At 37.5% G+C, this 20,196-nt stretch overlaps 1 long non-coding RNA gene across 1 annotated transcript; it reads right to left on the reverse strand.

Annotated features, from left to right (window-relative positions):
* Window positions 1–4,521: 4,521 nt before the first annotated feature.
* LOC129150130 (uncharacterized) lies at window positions 4,522–18,528 on the reverse strand. Its single transcript, XR_008556861.1, has 2 exons — window positions 18,391–18,528; window positions 4,522–4,815 (listed from the first exon to the last, which is right to left on the reverse strand). It is a non-coding gene; the product is annotated as an uncharacterized LOC129150130 (long non-coding RNA).
* Between the last annotated feature and the right edge of the window lie 1,668 nt (window positions 18,529–20,196).

The following is a 20,196-nucleotide window of genomic DNA, read 5'->3' on the forward strand; positions in this document are numbered from 1 at the left end:
GGAAAAAAGAAAAGGAGTTCAAATTTCATGGTCCAATTGTGTTTCACATTTAAGAATGTAAAAATGCCTAAATTTGGGGAAATTGCTTTGGTAGCATGCTGTAATAAAGTGTATACACACTCTGAAGACAGTCAGACACTTCCAATTCCTGCTGTGTCACCTAGAAGGTATATGGTCTTTGAAAGCTGTGTGATATTTCTGACCATTAGTTGACTGAATTTTTAAATTCACAGTGGAGTTTTTGCATCTTGATAATGATAGTATTGGGATATTTCACCAACTATTTCTAAAGCCTTCTTAAAAAAACCAAACCCTTTGATGTTCAAATGATCCCCTTTTGCTCTAATGGTATGTCTCCCTATTCTATTTTCTCTTCTTTAATTGAGAAGCTGATCTAACTATAACGAATTATCACTTGGGATTTATACCATTTTCCATATTAAATTAATAGACTTATAATTTTCCATTTCCCTTGTATGCATGCTTTCATGTAGATACCTCCAAATGACATTTACCTTATTTTATTATTCCACATTGTCATTTGATCTCTGAGTACTATTTTTTTAAAATAACAATGAAAGAATGAAACTCATTATCAATGGCCATGTCCTGGTCCCTTGAAATGTAGGTCTGCTTTGTTCAAGCCCATTCGACACCTGTGAAGAGGCCCTGAATACCTAGTATCTGTTCAGGACCTACACTCTCATGGTCTTCCCTGGACTTTGGTTCCACCTTCTATAATTACTGAATTCATTTTACATTATGGAGCCCCGAATAAGAAAATTTGGTTTCATCTCAAATTTATTTCCTTTCCAAAAGAGGAACTTTTTTAAAAGTAAAGCTCCCTGCACAAAGCATGTATGAGAGTAGGAGTTATTTCAGGACAGCCTACTGAAAAGATTTGAGGGAACCGCTTGATTGAACAATAATGATCTCACCTACCTCGCTTTCAGAAAGGTCTCCACTTTTCCTTTGCCTCATGTACTGCTCAGCCAATCCCCACTTCACTAATATCATTTCATTCTCTCTCTCTCATCTCTCACCTTTGTCCAACTTTGATTATCCTCAAAAACCTAAATTATTTTGATACTATGTAGACCACTTCACTGCCTTTGTTTTCTAATACTTTTTTTATTTGCATATCCAAATTCATCAAGGTACTTGATAATTTAAAAGTATCCACACTCCTTAGAAATCAGCTGTTTAAAAATATCTATCATCTATCTATCTATCTATCTATCTATCTATCTATCTATCTATCATCTATCTATCTAAAAGGCTAATATGCTAAGTGTCTGTCTGGATAATGACATCACATAGCAATCCTGGCTTCCTCTCCCTAGTGACTAGCCTCCTTGGAGTTTCTTCATCCCAGGAACACAATTTGCTTTATAGCCAGGTGGAAACATTTTATACTGTAACCAAATGTCTGTGAAGTGTTTTCCCAGTGCCTCATCTCATTTGATCCTCAGAGAAGTCCTGGAGTAGGTAGATAGGAGACTTGGTAGAATCCTATTTTCTTTTCATTAGCTGGAAAATGGAGATTTAGAAAGCTTAGAAACTTGACCCAACTGAAAAGAAGTAAGAAATGGTGACCTTGAAAATGACTTCAGGTTTTCTCACTGAGCAGAATATAATCAAATACTGCTGCAGTTAAATAAATAATTCACTCTTTGTTCTCCCTGCGTGATCTACAATAATAATCTGCTTCATGTTGATATTTACTGCTGTGTTGGTGACAATTACCTGAAAGAGAAGTTGGGGTGCTTCACTGGACTGGAAAAAGTTTAGCTAAATCAGAAAGCAGGTCTAATTAAGCAAGTTTATTCTATATATATAAAAGCTAAGTTGACTCGTGCATGCCAATACATATAAAGCTCTCGCTGGTGCCAATCGAACACATGTGTTTCATTATCAATCGTGAATTTGGTTGACACTTCTATTATAGAGAAAGGGCGAGTAGCAATATTAAAATATTTCTTCTAATTAATTTCCTTTCAATGTGCATGAATTTGTGCACCAGGCCACTAGTTTTTTACATACTACCCCCACTTTATTTTTTAAATAACAATTTATTGTTGAAAGTATTACATATGTCCCACATATATACATAAATTTTGTTTTTCATTTCAAATTTTAAATACTTTCTATATAGTTGGCCTGCTATTGGATCAAATACTGCTATGTTTCCAGCTGTAATCCCTGAAACAAGAGACCCCTTGCCCACCCTGGGCTAGAAGAAGTACCCATCACTGTGCTGACACTTACTAGTCTGATGCTTATGAGATAGTGTCCAAAGAAAATTCTCCATGAAATAAGAAAAACCCTTCAAAGTACTGTATTTTTAAAATATAACTTTCTAAAGCTTTTATTGAAGTTTCACACAGTTTGTCTTCGTTTATGAACTTTCCTTTTTGGTATTATCCACCAAGTAGCAAAATGATGTTTCCTGTTTCTCAGTGAGGTCTAAATTGTAATGGATTCCAAAAGTTTAAGAAGTAATAAAGTGAACACATCAGAAAAGAAATTGCTTGTGAGCCAAGTAGACACAGTTCTAACAAACGAGTGATATGTTCTGTAGGAATGTGCTTACAGTAGATCCCGCTGCTCAGGATGGAGTGTGCATGGGAAGAATAAATACCCGTTACACAAATGTCTGGCATCTCTTGCTTGTGTGCTTCACCAAACTGATGAAAGGGTGTCTCTAGTCTTATCAAAGATGTTTTCTGGTGGCTCTTTGTCTACTAAAATAACTATAGCTTTGCACTGATTATTAATAAGACAACTAGCTATCAATGTCTTTTCCTTTCTTTCTTTCTTTCTTTTTTTTTTTTTTTTTGAGTGTGGTGTGGAAGTTTTTCTACTTAATTCAAGAATCACTGTTGGATGCTTTCTTTGATGTGTGCTATAGGCCTCCTCATGGGGCAATATAATCACAGATAAAATTTCTGTTTTTGTGCCTGAAAACTGGAAACTATATTGGAAAGCATGATTACTCCTCAAAATGTTGACCCAGTAAATGTAAGATTTTTTTTTTAATTATTACTTCTGTTTTTGCAAGGACACTGAAATGCAAAACTTTCAGAACAGTAGTAGAATGAAACATTGATAAAATAAAAGCTATGCAAAATTAGCTTAAATCTAGGCTTTGGGTCACTGTATGTATCACTCATAATATTTATAAAACAAAGTTATGTTTTTAATCTTTTTTTCAGGTAATCATAAAACTATGCAATGAGGATTTTAGATTCAGTTGAAACACTTTGCATAATGCTATTATGCATTAAATACCTTCACTGGTACTAAGAACGTAATTCAGGAAGATGCTCCTTTCAATCTCAACAATCTCAGAAGAATGTTTTTCTATCAATATTATATTTTATGCATATTTTCACTACAAGCATGATCCATTATAATCTACTTTAACTTTAATTTTGAAAATAACATTTGCATAAGGTAATGGCCCAATTTCAAGCTTCCAATAAAAGGCTAGAGCAATAAACTATCAGGGAGTGGAGAGTCATATTTAAAATAAATGAAACCACTTTGTGAAATGCTTTCACACCTGCTGATTTTGGGATTTCCTAGCAGGTTCTATCCTTTTCCTTCACCCTCACACCTGAGGGTCAGCTCAAGCTATCCTTAGAGATTTGAGTATCATTCAGAAGGAAGAGGAGTCTGCCTCTCCCGTGAGGAAGGAGATCAGTGTTGATTGTGGCGGTGGGCAGGTGATTTTGTGATAAACCTACAAAATCATCCTAATCTTCTTCCGCAGCATTGTGTAGCTCTTAATTGATTTACTTTATATTAATAATTACATAATGAGCACAGCCAGCATGACTCAGTGGTTGAGCATTGAGCTATGAACTAGGAGGTCATGGTTCCATTCCTATCAGGGCACATGTCCGGGTTGCGGGCTCGATCCTCAGTGTGGGACAGGCAGGAGGCAGCCAATCAATGATTCTCTTCCATCATTGATGTTTCTATCTCACATTCCCTCTCTGAAATAAATAAAAAATATATTTTAAAAATAATTAATGATATATTCTGACATTTTTTGAACATTTATGATGTGCCGGATATTGTGGCAAAAGCTTTATTTCATTTAATTCTCATAATAACTCTATGAAGCAGGTAGTCTTCGCCCCTTTGGCAAATGAGTAAGTTGGAATCTTAACTAAGTTCTTTAAGTTGGGTACTGTCGGAGCTAGAGCTTAAAGCAAAGCCGAGGCCACATCCAAGTATCTAATCTGTATTATCATTATCCACTCTCTGGCCATGTTTGCCTCACTGTCGCATTCTATCCATCTTAAAGAAATTGTTTATTTTGAAAAGATTTCATGTACGTTTATATCTAGTAATGCGATAGTGAGGAAAACATTTTTAAAATGAATGTGGCTGCGCATCTAATCAAAGATCAATTAATTTAATCACTGCACTGAAGGTACTCCTCAATATTGGTAATAACATTACAATATTTCACATAAAATATATGTACCCCAAAGAAAACTTACTTCAGTGTTTCTTGCATTTCGAATTTATTCTATTTTATTTTCCAAGAATATTTTTAAGTAATGATGTGAATTGGTAATTTTTAGTCAGACATTGTAAAGGTCAAAACCGACTGAGGTACAAACTTAGAATCAAATGATCTGTACAAAGAGGTCAAAGGGAAACAGATGTATTATCTTCTTAGTGTGTTGTCATTTAGTTGTATTCACTTTGCTGGTCTTCTGTTGTGGATTTTAGCATCTATGTTCATGAGATATATAGGCCTTCCTAAGGGCAATGTAGACCTGAGGTAGCATTCCGTCTCTGGAAGAGTTTGAGAAAAATAGGTACAGTATTAAATCTTTGAATGTGTGGTAGAACTAACCAGTGAAGCCATCTGGTCCTGCACTTTGGTTTTTTGGGAGGTTTTTGATTGTTGTATCAATTTCCTTCCTGTCAGTTTATTCTGCGTTTCCTGTTCTGCATGGTTCAGGCTAGAAAAGTTATGTATTTCTAATAACTTGTCCACCCCTCCCTCCCAGGTTATCAAATTTGGTGATGGAGTGTTTCACAGTATTCTTACATGATCCTCTGTATTTCTGTGATGTCCACTGTAACTTCTCCTCTTTCATTTCTGATTTTATTGAGTCTCTTCTCTGCTTTTCTTTGGTGAGTCTAACGAAGGGTTAATGTTATTTATCTTTTCAAAGAACGAGCTCTTTGTTTCATTAATGTTTTTCTATTGCCTTTTTGTTCTATTTCATTTAATTATGCTCTCATCTTTAGTATCTCCTTCTACTGACTTTGGACTGTGTTCTTCCTTTTCTAGTTCTTTAAGGTAAACTGTTAGATTGTTTATATGAAATATTTCTTGTTTCTTGAGGCAGACCTATGATAATATAAATATAACATATTGAAAAGAGCATCATGCTCTATGATTCTTATTAAAAAGTCTAAGAAATGCAAACTCTATTGACAAAAATAAATCTAGTGTTTTGCCTGGGGATGGAAGAGATTGGCAGAGAGGGATGGGAGAAAGGGATTATACAAACAGAACTTTGGAAGTGATCGATGTTTAGTATCCTTATTGTAGTGATGGTTTCATATGTCAAAATGTGTTAAATTTACACTAATATAAATATAGAATGAGATGCTGCTACATATCTATTATAATAGCTAAAATTTTAAAAACTTACTAGTAGAACTAATTGTTAGTGAGGATTTGGAGTAACTGGAATGCTGCACATTTTTGGCAGGAAACAGTGTTTTCTAAGGTGAAATGTGTATTTTCCACATGATGCAGCTATTCCATTCTTCAATCTTAGTCACGATGTGTTAGAACAAAAAGTATCGTTCGTATGTGTTCATAGCTGCTTTATTCATAAGATCCCAAACCTGAAAACAACTCAAATGTTCATTAATTGTGAATGGATAAACAAATTGGGTTCTACCCACTCATGATATATGTCCCTCAGCAGTAAATACAAACAGACTACAGATACACACAGTAATGCTGCTAAGGTGGTATAACTCATTTCTAGTAAGTTCTACAGCAGGCCGAGCTGTTTTAGTAATGGAAGGCATATCAAAATGGACTACAAAGGTACAGATTTCTAAGAACTTTTTAAAAATGGAAATTTTATTGGTGGTTGCATACAGTTGTCAAAATTCATCAAACTGTAAACCTAAAATTGGCATGCTTTATTGCCCATAAATTATTTCTCATGATAGTTGATTTAAACATGAAAGTACCAGGTTTCTAAGAAGCTAAGTCTTAAAACACTGACATGACATTTTCTATGATAACACAATATAAACTATAAAATGTTGCTAGCATTTAGTTCCCCCAAATTGAAATTCAGTCAGATCTACAATTAAAGCCATAAAATATTCTTTTTAAAAATTATGTAATGTAAAAAGAAGTCACAGTTCTATCTGTGTAATGCCACAATTCCAGCCACAGTCAATTCATATAAACACAAACTTATTGGACTTCATGCCCTTTTACAAGGTTACATTCAATAAAGCCATGGTAAAGATCAATTGGGAGTTACTTTTCTTAATGCAATTGTGGAATTTGTCATTTTACCATGTTTGACCTAAATTGGTTCTGCATAACACTACAAAAGTTACTCTTGATTACTGGTAGGATATGTCACCTTCCAGTGGAAATGCAGCATATGTTATATATAGTGTATATGTAGTTATAACGAAGGTCTAGATAGATAGAACTTGTGCTTTAATTTAGAATTCAGAAGTTTTGCTTATATCTCAGCAACTTAAATTCCCATTTCCTTGTTCCCAGGAATGTCCCATGGAGCTAGCAGAGTTAACTTGCTGAGTGTGTCTCTAACACCAATGCTCTCTGCTTTCTCCCAGACTTCACATGCTACGCCCCAACCTCTCCCCTGGCTCCAGCCCCTGGCACTATTTCCAGGGCCCTAAGACATTCAGACTGCCATATATCTATAATAATAAAAGTGTAATGTGCTAATTAGACCAGACATCCTTCCACACTAAGCTGGGGCTGCAGCCACCATGGCTGCGAGGGAGGCATCCAGGCAGCCACCTGCAGCTGAGAAGGTCTACTCTTGCACGAATTTTGTGTATTGGGCCTCTAGTATAATGATACAAAAGACTTTTACTTTACTTTGCCAAACTGTTTTCCTTGTGTTGTTTATTGTCCTCATAAGACAGACCTACATGCATCAAATATTGTGTATACATTTTTAAATATATTTTATTGATTTTTTACAGAGAGGAAGGGAGAGGGGGAGACAGTTAGAAACATTGATGAGAGAGAAACAACAATCAGCTGCCTCCTGCACACCCCCTACTGGGGATGTGTCCACAACCAAGGTACATGCCCTTGACCAGAATTGAACCTGGGACCCTTGAGTTCGCAGGCTGATGCTCTATCCACTGAGCCAAACTGGTTAGGGCTGTGTATATTTTTATGGCTCAGAATAGTCTAAGTTCTATGAAAGCATACTGTGCCTATTCTTTTCCCATTATTTTCTACTTAGTGCCCATATGAAGAGGTGATCATGCAGAACTATTGCACTGATGCAAGCATGAATGCGTAGGCGGATGGATGCACCTGCCTAGGCAGACAGGAGTTGTAGGGGAAGTGAGGGTTGCCAGAAGCTGACCAACCCTGCAGATCAAGTTTCTGTTTCCCAATCTTGGTGTTGGCCCAGGAAAGTGAGAAATCAGAATTTCTCCACTGAAGCAGGAGGAAAAAATAAAAGTCAAGCCATTGGTTTAGAAAATGAGCGATACTTCTTTGCTAAAGCATAGCTCGCTATCAACTTTCATGAAGATAAAGGAGTTACAAATTAAAAAACAAAGCAAATACCTAATTATTGCCAGTTCTACTGTTCCAACACATTGGTTCTATTAATTTATGATAGCTAATCACCCAGCCAATCACACACTTATTCTTATCCTACTTTTGGTCCCCTACATCCTTGCCAAGCTATTACAATCATGTTTGGTCTCACCAAATGTAGGTACCAGATCCAGCCCAGGGTCCAAAGTTCTCAGTCTAAAATCTTTGTTCAAATTCAGCCCCAAGTGAAGGGGGTTGAGCAAGGAAGGATAGGGGACACTTGTGAAGGGATCTGTTTGCTTCTTTTGCTTCTGTGACAAGGGGTGGACTTATTTATCATCTCTGGCTCTGCTGTCTGAAGTTAGAGCAAGAGGAATTAGACTTCCCGTCTTGGTGCAGCAGGGTAATTTAGCACGTCACTCTCATTTGCTCTCTCTGCTCCTGTGGGACAGCCTGATAAACTTTTTAAAATTTAAATAAGGAACGAAACTCAAGAGTGAACTAGATTTGGCTTCACGGATTTGAAACTGGGGAAGCATTCCCCTCAGGTTGATTTGTACAGAGGGTTAGGATTGAATGAAGGGTTTTGGTGACATTTTTACTGGGTGGGGGAAGACTGGCATATTGGGGCCCCCTGAAAGAGAAGCTTCACCAGAGGACACTACCGGAGTTGTACAGTGAAGGTCAAGCTCTTGTTTTTACCTGTCAGCAATCAAGACAATTTGTCCGGCCGGTGTTGCTCAGTGGTTTGGCATTGACCCATGAACCAGGAGGTCATGATGATTCCTGGTCAGGGCACATGCCTGAGTTGCAGACTCTATCCCCCGTAGGGGGCATGCAGAAGGCCAGTCAATGATTTTCTCTCATCATTGATGTTTCTCTCTCCCTTCCTCTCTCTCTAATCAATATTTCAAAAAATTAAAAAAGACAATTTTGTAAAATAATAATTTTATGAACAATAAAGAGAAATGCTTGATCTATTATCACCATATTTAGATAATTCTTTTCTAATTCTGTTTCACCCATTTTTATATTTTATAAATTTATCTATAAGAAGGTCAATATTTTTCTGAGGAATATATGGATATTGCAACAAATCCTGTGTGCGTTTTATTGAGTGAAATATTAGCACACTGATATCAGGGCATCTACAATATCATTTTCCTCTAAGAAGAAACCTTTGATTAGGTCTCACATGAGTAATAAGAACTCTCTAATTTTATATTAATATTCATAAAAAGTAATGTCATTCTTATTTGAGATTTTCTCCACATTATTTGAAGAGCATTACAGGAAGTATCCTGAGAATTATATTTATAAAGAACATGTCAGTTCAGTCTGAGAATAAAAAATTAATAACTAGTGTACAGATTTCAATATCTTTTTGGTCTATTGTTTGAAGATGATTGGGAAATATTTCCATTGAAGCTTTAATGTAACTTTTATTAAAATTACTTTCCTCTAATAGTCATTTTAGGAGTTGTCACTGTATGATATAACAATTTATGAATTTTACTAATTTTCATTCAACTTTCCTTTTCAAATAAAAAATTGATATTACCATTGTATGATGGTAAAAGATAACATAAGGCTATAAACTTTCCCCAGCAAACAACAGCTATCTTCATATTCTTTTCCATAAATAAATTTAAAAGTTTGCTCAGATATTATTTCAACAAATGCCAAACTCTTAATTGCTATAAAAAGGAAAATTCCCACAGAGGGTTTTCCAGATTTTGTGTGATTTGTAGTTATCCATAATAAAGAGCGTTTATCATGTTAGTTACATACAATGACCAAATAATGACACTTACGTGGGTGGAATCTTCAATCAAAAATAAATTTCTATGAGAATGAGATAAGAATATAAATATTCTTCCTGCTATCTTTCCTTTCATCCTTCCTCTTTTCACTGTTTCGTGTGTCTTTTTTTTGTCCTGTTCTAACACTCAGTGCAGATGTTTAAACTCAAGAGGCTGCTCTTCTGATATTTTAGAATAATGCGGAATGTCAGGTGCTTAATTCGGCATGGTGTTACATTACAAATGGAATTTAACTGAAAACTATAACGGTGCTTAGTACGGAAGCTGAAGGCAAACATGTCAGTATGTTAACATCTCAGGATGACCCCTCCCCCTAAACGGCACTGCTATGTAGAAAGAACTTGTGTAACAATAAGTATGGTGTACAGCAGCTAGAATGAGAAAAGGAAAGGAAAATATGAATGACAATTACTGCATTCATACACAGCAACAGTGGAAATGTGGGTCCCCAAGGACAAAGGTCACTGGAAGATTTACTTACATATATACATACACACACATACATGAGTTAGTATATACAGTCATGTGCTGCATAATGCCGTTTCAGTCAGTGACGGACCCACATACAACAGTGGCACCTGCAATTTATAATGAAAGTGAACAGCTCCTATCATCTAGTGAAGGTGCAGCTATGGTAACGTCATTACACTGTACTTGAGACATTTAGAAAGGAAGGCAGCAAATTTCTGTTCTCCCTAATAAATAAATGCTGGCCATTTTATTATTTTGTAAATGACATCTGACTTTTAAGAATATAATTTAATTAAATAGCCAGACAGGCCACAGAGATAAAACCGAGATTTCCTTTTGAAGTATGATTTTCAAAGTTATAGTTTCCTTTTGATCCAAATATATATTAGATTATCTACTTCCCTCAAAACTCCTGACATTTTATTCATGTGTTGAAGCCACCCCCAGAGCGAATGCCTTACCTGGATGTGATCCACTTAGGCTGGTGAAGCTTTAAAACAAATACTTTTGGGGTACAGCTTAGTTTTCTTCACTGTGTATTCCAAAGTGACCAGTTGAAGTAGTTGGTCTGAAATCCTATATAATAAAAGGCTAATATGCAAATAGACCGAACGGCAGAACAATCGAACAACTGGTCACTATGACATGCACTGACCACCAGGGGCTGCACACAGAACATGGCGGGCGTCGGCCGCAGCTGGATGGTGGAGCAGGTGAGTGGGGGCGCCAGACCAAGGCAGGGTGCCAGTCGCTGTCATTGGGGCAAGCCTCTGGTGAAAATTCTTTGCTCCCACACGATGCACCCCGATTGCTCAGCACTATCAATGGGTGCAAGCAGTGGCTGCCGGCCCTGATCACCCCTCAGTGCTTCTCCACCTTCCCCTGCTCCTGAGGGGCAATCGGGGCAGCAGCCGCCACTCACACCCACTGATGGCGCTGGCCCCATTCGCAACCGCTGCAGGTGCTGACCCCAATTGCTCCATGACGGGAGGGGCCAGGCTGGGTCATGGAGGATGGGCCGAGACCTGCCTCTGTGCCCACCTCAGCCTCACAGCCCACAGTTCCTTTCAAGGTGCACAAATTCATGCACTGGACCCCTAATATATATATAAATGTTTCAGTACAAGCTAACACATTCTTAATGTTAATGTATTTCAAGTGTTTGTGCATAGTCAACACAGCAATTGAAATTCATTTGAAAGCATAAACAGGTCACTGCTTCTAAATGTAGAGTTTATGAATATGTAAATGTGAATCTAAATCATAGCATAGAGATCTTTGAGATATTTAATTATCTGCAATGAAAGTTATGAGACATTGTCATTTATAAGGAAAAATGACAGTTTGTAATAAAAAATGAATGCTAAGGTTATATTTAAGAACTAAATAAAACACAGTAAAAAATGGATGTGGAAATATTGAAGGTCTGGGAAGAAATAGATTACATTTAGCTTGGATTCTGACACTAACTACCTGCATGCCTTAACTTCTGTTTTTTTTGCTTGATTAGCTGTTAATTAGTTATACAAATACATGTCTTACCTTCTTCTAATATTTTTTATGACAAAAAGGAAAACAGATATGGATTATTTTAAGAGCTTTAGTTTCCCGAATCTAGAACTGTTTAAGTAGTTTAATAGCCATGATGACATCTATAATGATAACCAAGTACTTAAAACAGGAGTTCACCTTGATGCACTAACAACCTACACATGATGGAATAATTTGCCATTTACTCTTCTGGGAAAGAAGAAGGAAACTTAGTTTAGCAACTCATTGTAATGGGAAGGGAGAAAAAAGGAGAGGATTATTAAACTTTTTTAAAGAGAGTGGGAGAAGGACCCATGAATGTCTCTAAATTCTATTTTCCCTTGAATTATAAGTGAATGCTCAAGTTTCTGGGTTGTTTTTTTTTTTTTTTTAAGGTATTTTTATTGATTTCAGAGAGGAAGTGAGAGGGAGAGAGACACAGAAGCATCAATGATGAGAGGGAATCATTGATTGGCTGCCTCTTGCATATCCCCTACTGGGCATCGAGCCTGCAACCAGGGCATGTGCTGTGACCTCCTGGTGCATGGGTCGATGCTCAACCACTGAGCTTAGTGGACAGGCTCAAGGATCTGTTCTTGTTGGGGGGAAAGGTTTTGTTTTTTAGACGGATTGGGCAAACTATTTTGGATGAGGCAGATACAGTGTGCTTCCCAGCACTTCTGGGCTGTCTGCAGGAACGCTCTGCCTTGAGTTTGTTCATGGGCAGCAGCAAAGCTGGTCTGCCTCCCTGTGAGGGAGACAGTCGCCGTCTCCTGCGGGTCCCAGCTGATGGGGGTGTCCGTTATTTATGATCGTTAGATTGCACTCATCCCTCAGCTCTTGGGCAGGCATACGAAAACAAATCAGCACATCCATCTTTTCCTCCCTGATTTCCGGTCTACGGATTCACACCTGCCCCTTTCCCATAATTATTAGGGAGAAAAAGTGTATCCACAGATGGGCCTTATACCATGAAGGAAAGGTAAAGCAAAATTTAGAAGAATGACAGTCTGCAGATAATTCCATAATCTTGCTTATATTGTTGGGAAAAGAAGAGAGCAATGGCATTTGACATTCTACTGTTGTGGGTCCTCATTCGCAGTGCTTTGTTCTTACTGAATGTCTTTCAGATGCAAATGCATCAGCACTCTAAATAGCAAGTGTACAATTTATAGGTTCACACTGTTAAAAATACAGATCAAGAAAATTATGTTTGATACCTGAAAGAAGCAAATAGTTTTGTTGTAAAACACTCAGTAACTGTAACAGATATTTTTGAAATTGGGGAAGGGCCTAACACACAGGTCTTCCCCAAAGTCAATGCATTGGAATGTTTCAAAGCAAATGTCAGTGTCCCTATGTGAAGGTCTCCATGGCCCTCACAGTATCCTTCCCACTTACATGGCTGTTACGAAGCCTCAAGTATGTGTACAGTCACACCCTCACGGATCAAGTCACCCTGACTGAGTGAATGCTTAGGTGTTGATTGCACCGAAAACTGCAGCTTTAACGAGATGACTGACTTTTTACTATAAGAAATAAAAAAACTAAGTTCAGTAAATTTTGCAAAGTAATAACATGAACCAACCCCGAGGCCAGGGCTTTCTTTTAGGGTTCTATTTCAAAGGCCACCGTACATGGATGAAGAGTAAAAGTCGGGAGGGGAAGGCCCTGGGAAGCGGGCATCATTTCTGTACTAAAGATAGATTTTTTAATACGTGCCCTCTGACATGCCATCACCTCAATTTCAGGCAGCATCTGTGCTTAAATTGTGCCGGGCTGATACAGAGCTCTAGAGAAAAAATAAAAGCTGAAAGATGAAAAACTTAATTTCCAGATGGTTAAGCCAATGCTGTAATTATGTGGAAACACATACCACACATTCTGTGAATACCCTCAATGTGTCGACTACTTCCAGCTTCCCTCCTTTCACTGGAATATAACCAAGGTTAGAGTGAAACTAAAGCAACTATTCATTAGAAGGAATACTAGAAAAGGTATTCCATTCTTCATTATGTTTAGGCTGTAGAGTCTAATGGCCCTCACAGTATCCTTCCCACTTACATGGCTGTTACGAAGCCTCAAGTATGTGTACAGTCACACCCTCATGGATCAAGTCACCCTGATTGAGTGAAGGCTTAGGTGTTGATTGCACCGAAAACTGCAGCTTTAATGAGATGACTGACTTTTTAACTATAAGAAATAAAAAAACTTAAGTGGTGCAGTGAATGGCATCTAAATCTACTTACCTAAATTATTACAAGGATTTTAAAGTCCAAAATTTGTTTCAAGTATCAATTTATTTCTCAATCCTTATTCATATATATCTAGATCTACATCTATGGTGACATCTATATCTATAATCCTATCTATACTTATTATTATATCCCTATATTTTAGGGTTCTATTTCATAATATGCATATCAACCTATCTAACTTACTTAAATCCAATTTACTTTTTGAAAATATGTTTCCTTAAAGATCATGCAAATATCTTTAGTAAAACATATTCTCTTGGAATCAATGTCAAGGTAGTTAATAACTATTCTAAATGATCATAGAACTATTTTAGGAAAGCATCAGTCTACCCCTGAAGTAGGTATTCTCATTTTATCAGGTTCATGTCAACCTGTTTTTTTAAAAACTTGAAAGCAAGCTTGTAGACAGATTTCTGACATTCCAGAACATGTCTGTGTGCGGTGCTTGCGAACCTCGCCTGTGCGTGACCCACGGGTGGGCCAAATGGAACTCCTTTACCTCGGTGCTGAGAAGGGGCTTCTCATTCAGAAAGCCACAAAATGAATACTGTAATTATGAACTGGAGTCAATACATTTTGATGTGGGTCTTATGATTTTTCCACACCAAATCCTCAAATCAGTAGTCAAAACAATAGTTTTTTTCTCTCTTTTGTCACAATGAATGATGGTCTTTTGTAAATTGGCTTTTCCCCTTGCCTGTACTACCAATGCATTCTTTTCAAAGCCTTTCAACCTAACCAATGATGGTTTTGTTTTACCCCCGGTAATCTGCCAGGGTTGGCCTCTGTCTTCTGTTTTATATATACTGTGCCCTCGGGAGCACTTGCTGTTCTGGAAGTAATGACTTCAGAACGTTTGTTTTCATTCCTGTCCTCCTCCTGTTTGTGTTATGGTGCTGGGTTTAAGCGCAGGGATTGATGTAACTGGATGTTGCAAGCAATGGCCATATTCTATATTGCACCAATAATTTTGTAAAGGGGAAGCACATTTTGTACTGAATCAGTTTTTTTTCTATTTCTTTTTTTTTAATTCTTTATTGTTTAAAGTACTACATATGTCTCCTTTTCCCACCATTGACTTCTCCCCAACCATTTCCACCCCCCAGCACATGCCCTCATCCTCCGCCTTCCCCCTGAGGTTGGATGCTGGCCTGTTCGATGCTTCTGTCTCTGGATCTATTTTTCTTCATCAGCTTATGTTGTTCATTATATTCCACAAATGAATGAGATCATGTGATATTTTTCTTTCTCTGACTGGCTTATTTCGCCGAGCAAAATGCTCTCCAGGTCCATTCATGCTGTTACAAATGGTAAGAGTCCCTTCTTTTTTATAGCAGCATAGTATTCCAATGTGTCAATGTAACACAGTTTTTTTTAATCCACTCATCTGCTGATGGGCACTTAGGCTGTTTCCAAAACTTAGCTATGGTAAATTGTGCTGCTATGAACATAGGGGTGCACATATCCTTTCTGATTGGTGTTTCTGGTTTCTTGGGATATACTAGTATTCCTAGAAGTGAGATAACTGGGTCAAATGGGAGTTCCATTTTTAGTTTTTTGAGGAAACTCCATACTGTTCTCCACAGTGGCTGCACCAGTCTGCATTCCCACCAGCAGTGCACGAGGGTTCCTTTTTCTCCGCATCCTGGCCAGCACTTGTCGTTTGTTGATGATAGCCATTCTGACAGGTGTGAGATGGTACCGCATTGTTGTTTTTGATTTGCATCTCTCAGATGATTAGTGACTTTGAGCATGTTTTCATATGTCTCTTGGCCTACTTTATGTCCTCTTTTGAAAACTTTGCCCATTTTTTCACTGGATTGTTTATCTTCTTTTGGTTAAGTTGTATGAGTTCCCTCTAAATGTTGGAGATTAAACCCTTATTGGAGATAACATTGACAAATATGTTCCCATGCAGTGGGCTCTCGTGTTGTTTTGCTGATGATTTATTTTGCTGTGCAGAAGCTTTATATTTTGATGTAGTCCCATTTGTTTATTTTCTCCTTGGTTTCCATTGTCCTAGGAGCTGTATCAGTAAAGATGTTGCTATGACATATGTCTGATATTTTGCTGTCTATGGATTATTCTATGATTTTTATGGTTTCCCATCTTACGTTTAAGTCCTTTATCCATTTTGAGTTCATTTTTGTGTATGGTGTAAGTTGGTGGTCTAGTTTCATTTTTTCGCATGTGTCTGTCCAATTTTCTCAACACCATTTGTTGAAGAGACTGTCTTGACTCCATTGCATGTTTTTGCCTCCTTAGTCAAAATATTAATTGAGCATAATGGCTTGGGTCAATATCAGGGTTCTCTGTTTTGTTTCATTGTTCTGTGTGTCTGTTCTTGTGCCAGAATCAGTTTTTATTTAACAACTAGAGGCCCTGGGTGGATGGGAAGGGGCCGGGATGCGATCGGCCCTCCTGTTGGGTGGTGGGATGCCCTTGCTTCCCCCCCCACCCCACCCCGGGATCCGGATCCTGCTGATGTTTGCGCAGGTTGTCGGGAGCCACCTGGCGGTCACTTTTATATCCTTTCTTCCTTGCAAGCATCTAGGGAGGGGAAGCAGCCACAGTGCCCAATGCAGACTTCCAGGAGGCTGCTGGCGCTGGTCCATCGGTGCCTGGCCTGTTCTCCAGAGATTGGACCTGCAGGACTACTGAGGGAGGGAGTGGCTGCTGCCAGGCTGGTGGGCCACTGGGACGGGTTGGTCTGCTGAGCAGTGTTCCTGCTGTGGGAGCGCACTGACCACCAGGGGGCAGTTCCTGTGTTGAGCGTCTGCCCCCTGGTGGTCAGAGCTTGTCATAGCAACCAACCAACCAACCAACCAACCAGTCATTTGGTCATAATGGTCGCTTAGGCTTTTATATATATAGATTCCCCAACAATGTACGTAGAGCACTGAGCAGAACTGCATGTCATGTGCTACCTGGAATGTGAGCAAGGACATGAAAGGTCATGAAAGGTTAAATGCAACATCCTGGCTAACGAGGTGCAGTTATCATTCCATCCCTTTTCCAGGAGTCAGGGTTACATTATTGAAAACAATGTGAGCGATACCATCTTCTCTAAATATCCCTAAGATACATGAATGCCCTTTACAATTATTTTCTGAGGCAATTTCGGGCTTGTTCTATCTCTCTTACCTATGTCTTCCTGACTCTCAACAACATTGTGTGACATGGAACAAAGTTTATTTTCCTTAAATATTTGGACAAAAATTTGTCATAGGTAAAAATTGTTAAAATCACAATGAGCATTATACTTATGTTGTCACAATTTCTCTTAACATAAGTATACACATATAATTCTATATTGTCACAATTTCTCTTAATATAGAAATATATATGTAAACTTTATTGCATAAATATAATTATATATAAATACAATAATATATTTTATGCTCAAAAACTTTCAGCAGATTTAATTCTCATGAACTTCCATAATTTTCCATGACACCAACATTTTAATCTCATCAGCAGATATTTCTGACATGCTTTCTACCTTATTATTGAATCTCCTTATAGTCTTTGCATTCCTCTCTGTATTGATGGATTTATATCTATCTCCCTGCGTCTCTATTAGATTGATGCCCATCTTATGTTCCACCCCTAAACTGGTCTCTTTACAACAGATATTTCCTTGCTCTTATCATGCATATCAGTGGCTTAAAATATTTTGTATAACTGCTCCCTCAATAATTTTATAAACTGTCTAATCCTTTGCATATATGTTATTTGTCATGAAATATATAATTTCACATAAAACAAATTATTACATCATTTAAAATAATCAATAGACTATGAACCATAAATATTTGACATCATCTTTCTTTTATAATCTCTGAAAACCTCTATCATATGAAAAAAAAATGTACGGTCTTTCTTATCTCTTTGAATAAATATTTATAATTCTGAAAATTTAAACTAAATTCTGCTCATGTTTAAAACATTTATTTTCTCCAGCAAAATATATACACATTAACATGTGGGGATTTATGTTATGTACACACATATGCATATATACTATTTAAATTTAATTATAAGGATAAATTTTTTAAAGAATTTTTTCTCTGGATTCAGTTGTAATAAGTATTAGTTTTATGTAATTGATTCAGATAAGTACCTACAACACATGTAACTAGTTGCATAATATATAAATGAACATTTTTCAAAATGGATCTTAATAAGCCTTTCAAAATTTAGTTTATGGATAGCTGAGTAAATATTACTTATTGGTTGAATATACCGGTTCTATTCTTCATCAATTCTATTTTTATTTTTCACCTTTATGGCCATACCACTAAGAAAGTTTTACATGTAAATAAGTGAAAGAGAAAATATTGTGTGTGACATAGCAGTGTCTCTCAATTATTTACCCCCCTACCGATTTAAAAGTGAAAAACCGCATAATAGTCTATCATCAAAAATAAACCCTGTGTTGTGCTGGTTAAAAGCCTGGTCTGGTTTTGCCTCCATTTTCTCTTACCGCTTTGGAGACCACGTGACTTGCAAACAAATGTTTCCTAGTCACTGGTCTCACAGCCTCCAGTGCCAACACCAGTGCCACACATCTCCTTTGTTGGCTGATCTGTCAGGCGTTCCAGTGTCTTTTACATCCAGGGCACTGTCTACACTAAGAATGAAGAAGCAATGCCTTTCGTTAGGAAATGGGCAGAGGGTGGCATTTCTGGCAGGTTGGTTTTAAGAAAAGGACCTGGAGAAGTTTCAGCATGCCCCAGGAGTGTGGGAACCCCACTGCTGGTCCCCAGCACTCGGAACGCAGTGCAAACATTGTGCCTTAGTGTAAGCCGCTTATGCTCCTCCTCGCCGTTTCAAGGACTTTTGTAGATTTACTTTAATATTTAATGTCACACACTTCTTGATACTCACTCACATCTTTCGGTGCAGATAAGAATCCCAATATTAGGCATGTGCTTAACTAACATTTTAATAAACATCAATAAAAAGGGGAAGCAATGAAATATAATGTGGGCACTTGTAAGAATTAATGCCAAAAATAGTTTACATTCCAACTCCGGACCATGTATTATGAATACACCTATAGAGTTAGCATCCTTCTGAATAAAAAGTCAGATACACTGTAAATTTGTTGAAGAGATTACATTTAAATTTAGTGTGTAACCCAGTCAATCCACATACACACTCTTTCCCCACAGGTAGCCATGTACACTCAGACAACTATATTTATGATTCACTTATGTTTTATGTATGTGTTGAGTGTATTTATGGGACTTTATTTTCCCAGTTGGATGTTCCTAGAGGGCTGTCACGTTTTTAAAAATCCATATTATGTTTTTGAGTGGAAATTAGCTGTACAAATGAAAGAAAGTTGGAAAAAAAACACACTATCAGTTTAATGGTTTAGAGTTCAATATAAGGTTATTCATAATTGCCTTCATTTCCATGTCTGTTTAACATGTTCCAACATCTACCTATAAATAGATTACACATTACAATACATTTGCTTTTGCTTAACTTATTTCAATTTTAATGTTTCTTGATATTTATTCAGACCATCAAGATAATCTTTGTTCTCCTAAACTTGTTATTGTTTTACATCATAAAAGTATTTGTCAACTTACCTTGACCCCTTTGTTGGGGCTTACCTAGGCCATAGCTTTCAAACTTACATGGTATCTATAAAACTGCTACTCTATCTTCTTAATTATATTTCATTTGATTAACTTCCAATATTTCTACTTCATTGTAATTTAAGATTCCAGAATTATTCACAATTTAGTGGAGGATTCTAAGTGGTTTTGCCCTGGCTCATTTGGCTTAGTGGTTAGAGTGTCAACCTGTGGACTGAAGGGTCTTGGGTTTGATTCTGGTCAAGGGCACATACCTGGCTTGCAGGTTCGATCCCTGGCCCAGGTCTGGGCGCATGAGGGAGGCAAACAATCAATGTGTCTTTCCCCCTCCCTCCCTCCCACTCTCTCTGAAAATCAACAGGGAAAAGAATATCCTCTGGTGAGGATTAACAACAGCATCTGAATGGTTTTGTACAAAACTTTTTCTATCTATTATGGGCGAATATATGAGCCTTTTCTCCTGCATTAATATCTCTGTATCCCCAGATTGTGACTTTGTGTTTCAAGGTAACAGTATAAATTAAACTCTTTGTCTCTACTTCCCAAAATACTAAAGGCATCATCTGTAGCAGTTCTGACAAATAGCGACAGTGGCGCCACCGAGCTCCTGCCGTGAGAACTGAACTCAGCATCAAGCCCTAGAGCTCAAACTGTCTGAGCATCTGTGGACGAGATGTGTC

Source organism: Eptesicus fuscus, chromosome 8 (assembly GCF_027574615.1).
Source record: "Eptesicus fuscus isolate TK198812 chromosome 8, DD_ASM_mEF_20220401, whole genome shotgun sequence".
Taxonomy (NCBI): Eukaryota; Metazoa; Chordata; class Mammalia; order Chiroptera; family Vespertilionidae; genus Eptesicus; species Eptesicus fuscus.